The sequence below is a fragment of the Nannospalax galili genome, unplaced genomic scaffold, assembly GCF_000622305.1.
Source record: "Nannospalax galili isolate Female #2095 unplaced genomic scaffold, S.galili_v1.0 scaffold266, whole genome shotgun sequence".
NCBI lineage: Eukaryota > Metazoa > Chordata > Mammalia > Rodentia > Spalacidae > Nannospalax > Nannospalax galili.
Genome location: NW_008355390.1, coordinates 214,786 through 221,386, shown reverse-complemented (window position 1 = coordinate 221,386; position 6,601 = coordinate 214,786).

Sequence of the window (6,601 nt, the reverse complement as noted above, 5' to 3'; positions counted from 1 at the left end):
GGCTGGAATTCATAAGTTTGTGTTTGAGAGAAATCAAAGAAAGCAACTAGATATCACATTGTAGCTTTCACTTTTTTGTAGGAAAAGAAACCCTCCATTATTCTAGAATTGGAAAATTAGTGAATGAGATGTTCTAGAGTCATATTGAAAATTGTACTTCATGAGATCATTATCAGAAGCAATATTAAGATCTTCCCCAAAGCCAACCCTTCAGGTTTCTCATGATGGATTCATGCTCTTTATGAGGAGACTCTAAAGATAGTATGAGGAAATATTTGTGAGTGAAACCACATGAGAGCAAATAATGTTGCACTTTTAAATGCAAAGAATTTATTTGAACATTTTCAAAACTTTTGTATCTTTGAATTTGACCTTAATTGAAGATGCCTAGAATCTAAAAAATATCAGGACTTATATCAAACATTACTATATGACTGTCTAAGTTCTTCAGTCTATATAGTTTTGCAAGAAAATTCATTTATATGCTGTTTAATCTCAAGAACCAACATGTATATCATTTATTTTTAAAAGTCTCAAGTAGAGCTGGAGAAATGGCTCAGCAGGTAAGCTGACTGCTCTTGCAGAGAACCTGGGTTTGATGTCTTCTAAGAACTGTCTATAACTCCAGTTCCAGGGGATCCAATGCCCTCTTCTGACCTCCGTCAACATGTGTACACTTACATACATGCATGCGATACACTCATATACAAAAATAATGAATAAAATATGTTTAAAGTATTAAGCAATGAATTGAGAATAAGGGAAAAAACTGGGTAAAGTTTTTGCCAAAAATTAGGTGTGAGATATTTTAACCAGAATTAACACTGCTAGCCCATAAGAAGGGAATATTGGACAAAAAGAATAAGACTTAAATTAGAGTGGGAGGAAACTATAAAATGGTAGAAGACAACAGTCTGATTTACAAGTTCAGCTCCATTTTGAAATAGAATGTTAATAGAGAAGAAAATAATACTATTCTTTAGAGAATTCATTTATTAATTTAATAATATTGTAACACAGTCTTCTAAATCTACATGGGTAAAGGAATAAAATATTCCAAAGTCTTTTTTCATAAGTTTTGTAGTATAATGGAAGACATAGGAAACAACTTGTAAGTAATTCTCCATGTGAGGAAAGGAAAAAAAAAGTCCAAAAATCAAGTACATGAGCCAGAATTCATAAATAATATATCTAGTAGTATGATGGTTAATTTTTATTATCAACTTTGTGGGATGTAGAATTAACTAAGGCATTTGGTTCTAGATGGGTCTATGAGGGCATTTCCAAATATTCTTTCCAGAATGAGTAACACCTTCTAGTGGTCAGCCCAGTATGAGAAGAGGAAGAAAGAAGCAGTGCTGCCACCTTTCTTTCTTCCTGGAGAACTTGTCTATCCTTTGCTGACATCAAAACCAGGCTTCTTTGGACTTTCAGTGTGAAGTGAAGATCATCGACTCTCCAAGAATCATTCCAGCTTTCAGCACCAGATTGGGACAGCTGAGGCATCACCCTTTCCAATGTGCAGACAATTGTTTTCAGACTACCTAGGCCTTGTCAACTGTAAGCCACTTCACTAAATCCCTTATTGGGATCAGGGGTTCCTCTGAAAACCCTGGATAATGTAGATTCTGTGCTGTGGCAAAGGCTTTCTGAGCAGATGCTTGAACAAAATGAAGAAATGACATTTGTCCATTTATGAGGCAAATGGAGACTGAGAACTCTCTCTTACGGGAACCAAAAAAATGTGAAAGCATATATGTGATATCCTTTATAGTAAGAATCAAATAAAAGTAAAGAACAGGTAAGAGGAATCATCAGCTTTTATTCATAAAGAGACATGCTCAGGCATCTAAACAGAAATCAGGTTGTTAGTGAAAATTAGGTTGTCATTAAATAATTTATGAGTAATAGTAGAATTAATATGTACATGCCTAAATCAAATTAATACACATTTAAATGGAAGTGAGATTTCTTTATAAATATACCCAGAGATATATATGTTTACATATACATGCAAAGAAGGAACTACATATGGCTTACATACATAAATATATAAATGTAAATAAGGGTCATATTTTATGCCTTCAGAAGCAATAATAATCTTCCTAAAAGAGCATGGAAATTCATTCCTGAAGGGTGTATGTGCTAATTTGATTTTAGGCCAATTTCCTCTTACCCTCTCAACAAAATTTAAAATATCTTTTTTCATCTTTTAAAAAGCATGCAGTGTGAGGCTGAGAGACAGAGAAGCGTGGTCCCAGCAGCTGTGCAATGCTAGCATGTTGTGAATATTCAACAAATATTAAGTGACATTGAAATATGAATTGATGGATAATGAATCACTTTAGGGAATTATCCTGCCAAAATGTTTTGGAAGATCCATGAAATGTTTGACAAATCCAAGAGATCCCAAGCTTTGCCTTTGCTGAGATTTATTTATATGATTTATTTGTTTGGGGGATGGGGAGATGGGCTCTTATTTTTCATCTGGTTCATTATGTCCTTATGTTAGCGAGTAATTCATGTTCAAATCATATTACTTTAACTTTTGTTGAGCAATTGATTTCTTAGTGGTTACGTAATTGGAAAAACAGAGCATCCAGAAAAATTGCATCTTTTTATTAAGTACAGAAATAAAATAGATTAAGCAGAAATGTAATTACAGTAATGGGATTGACCCAGAGGAGGAGAATGGGCACCAGGAGAGGACAGAAATACTGCCTTTCCAGGGCTTCTTCCAACAGAATTACCTTATTCAGCATTAGTTAAATAAACAAGATTCATAGCTTATAAAACATTTTGTCTCTATTTCTTCTGATTGCATTCAAATTAACAGATACGATCTTTGTCTAATTACCTTTATGATTATTTTAACATAATTACTTAGAAATTATCTCACTTTAAATAACAAATAATTTCAGCCCATCAGTGGCTACTTTAGCATCTTCTGCCTTTTTTTGTTTTGTTTTTGTTTTGTGTGTGTGTGTGTGTGTGTGTGTGTGTATGTGTGTGTGTGTGTATGTGTGTGTGTGTCACACAATGACCATACAATTATGGTCATACAGTTTTTCTTATAATGCCACACTATTATGAAAAGTATTTGGACTAGCTAGGATTCTTAGAGTTGAAATTACATGCACTTATTTAAAAAAAAAACAGAGGAGACTATTCATTAATGCAGGAGGATTTCTAACAGCTACAGAACAATGCAAGCAAATGTCAAATAGGGCAGGAAAGAACACTGGAAAACTGTTGGCAACTGATTCATGTTTGCCCCAGCCCTTGATGCTGCATCTCTTTCTATGCATTTATTTATCACTGTTTGGGTACAATACACTGCTTTTGCTTTTGTTTTCTATTCAACTCATGATGAAAGAAGATGAGGAATACAACTATATATAATGGAATTCAAACCAAATTGAGAGACAGATTGCCATAATCCTACCTCCCAATGATTGGGAAAGAGACTTGGGTCCATCTAGTTATTTTTCAATCATTTCCCAATGAACTCTGTTCAGAAAATTGAGGTGCCATTGCACAAGTATGATTGCTAGGTTCTAATATACTATGAATACTGAGAGTTCAGAAAAGTATGAGAGTGATTATGTAGTAGGTTGTGAGCTGGAGGAAATCCAGAGCAGTTCACAGTAGTGTGTAAAAAAGTTTGTCTAAAGTCGCCTCCTCAACTATTAATCTTCACATTCAACACTGTTAGGATTCTTTTGCCATTGAAAATCTATGCCATATTACAGGATAAATGATCATAAAATAAAACAATCCTTTTAGAGATAAACAACATGGAAAAATTAAAAAAACACTTCTCAGTGAGTTCTGGAAACTGAACCATGATGGCAAGATTTCAGAGAACCAAAAAGTGAGGACTTAAGAAAACAAGTGCAGAGCAAGGGCATGTCTTCTTTCTCGCTATCTTTTTGGTATTTTGCCTAGAAGGTAGTCATATGTCACAACCATGCTGGCAATAGTGTAGAAATGCTTCAGACTCCAATAGGAAGAGGGAGCCCACTGAATCACTAACTAAAGGAAATGGGGCAAGAGGCACAAGGTTACCAGGGCCACTGGAAAGCTGGAGGAGGTCAGTCAGAGGAGACCAAGTGTCTTAAGCTTAAGGCAGCCCAAGTCTGACCACCAAACCACATCTTGGATAAGACTTGCCCATGGGAAGTAGCTCACTGTTGAAGGAACTGAGCAGAAGGAACTGAGCTGCTGTCCACATAGACACATTCATTTTCATTTTGAGTCTAATCAAGTTAATAGTCTACTAAAACATAAGTACCAACAGACTTTAGTAAGATATAATGGAATTCATATTCTCCACAATGTAATATTCACATACAAATTATCAGGAAGATGAGATATGTCAAAGGAAAAGTCTAGAAATGCACAAAAATCATAAAGTTAAGAGATGTTTGAATTACTAGATAAATGCTTTAAGGAAGTCATTGTATCAATATTCAGTGACATAAATAAAATTAAATTTATATTAAGTAAAAAGATAAATATTTAAATTTTAGAAATAGGAAATCTTAGAAGCAAAAATAATAGATTTTTGAAAGAAAAAGTAGTTTTAAAAGGGAAAATAAATTTGAAATCATATTAACAGAAAATTCAGGCTGATAAAAGGTAATTTCTGAATATACTTACTAATTTAAAAGGAAGAAATTTTATGGTGGAGAAAATACATCAAGTTAACCAGATGATTGAGTTAATCAGTACTGTACATGATAACACTGGCTCCATGATGATGTGTTATATTGGGAAGTGTACAGGATCATTTCTACAATTTTCCTTCAAAAACTGAGCAACCAGGGAATTGAAGAGATGACTCAGCAGTTAAGAGCACTGGCTGCTCTAGCAAAGAACCTAAGTTCAATTCCCAACACCCACAAGGTGACTAGCAACAGTCTGTAACTCGAGTTCCAGGGAATCGAATGCTCTCTTCTGGCCTCCACAGGCATTGTACAAGATGGGTTCATTTGCATGCATGCAGGCAAAACACTCATACACATAAAACAGCACTAGATTGGGAACTATTTGAGACTGATTGCTGCTGGGTGAGGGAGAGTACGACTTACATACGACCACTGGATGGGCTGACTAGATGCCAGTGGATGCATTTACACTGAAGGACATTTGGGTACAAACACCTGAATGAGTAGGACTCAGCATGTATGGCAGAGTGCATAGGATTCTGTGGGGGGAAGGGGGCAGCATGGATGGGGGAGGAGGTCTGGATTTGAGTGGGAAATGTATGAAATTTAAAAAGCTTAATAAAAATTATTTTAAAAAATTAAAATAATCTAGTCAACTTATATAGAGTTGTCTTAGGAAGATCAGCTGTTCCTCATCTAGCAGCAATAAGTTGCCAATATTCCTTTAGATAAGATTGGGATCTGTTCAAACGACCTAAAGAGTGAAAATAAATTGGTTTATCTGGGCCAACTCTATGGCCTTAAACACCCAAAAGGAAAGTATAACCAAAGATTAAAGGGGTCAATATAATTTTTTAAGAGACCATATGCATAGCTGAAGGCTACATAATAAGAAACAATGTCAGACAGGAGATACCTTCCTTTGAGTTATTGGCCAGGGTGGCCCAAGAGACTCCCAGATAGTAACCCAGCATAGAACTGGGAGAATGAACAGCAGACCCCAATCTTATCTAAGGATGAGGGGTCACATGGGCTTGAGAGGAGCCCCTGGCTCCTTTCTTTTACCAGATCCATCTATGTGAATATAAGTCAAAGGTCCTGCTCAGCCATGACTAGCTTCACTTGGAAGCATGGAGGAAGCACTGGGGAACAGCTGGGGGCACCAACAACACAGTGAACAGTAACAGGGATTACAGAGTATATAGGCTTCAGTTGGGGAGGGGCTATGGGAGGGTGCCATTTGGGAAGTGGTTTTATAGATGATTAAGATTGTTTGGGATGTTCTATATGAAATACACAAAAAAATCAACACAGAATAAGATTGTTTGGGATGTTCTGTATGATATACACACACAAAAATCAAATAAAAAATGACATTTGAGGAGGAAGCATAAAATTTTATTTCATGTTAATTAGTAAATGTGATAAGCATTACCATTGAAATCTACCTGATGACTTTATATCCATACTCAGGTGCTAAGGATCCAAGTGTAACCGACTGTGACTGTTGTGACTAGTAATAATCAGATACATAGAGATTAGAGATGCATGTGCAAACATCTAAGTGATAGTAACATTAAAAATGAGTTTTCTGTACGGAACAGTATATTTTAAAATGAAATGGAGATCTTTTTTAAAGATTAAAGCTGCACTCAATTTTGTGTCTTATAGTGTTTATACTGAGTTCAATATTGTGTAACTGTATTAATTCAGCTGTGAACCTAAAACTGTGAACCTAAAAATTTACAGCCACTTTTGAAAGAGATGCATGTTTGCTCTGGAAACTGTTTATTGAATAGGTTAATGCTATAATGAAATACTTATTATAATGATGTGGTTATTAAATAAATAATTTTTAAAAATTAAAATAAATCAATCAAAAATTGTTTTAATTAATAAAACATGCAACCTAAATTTAACATGAGGAAACA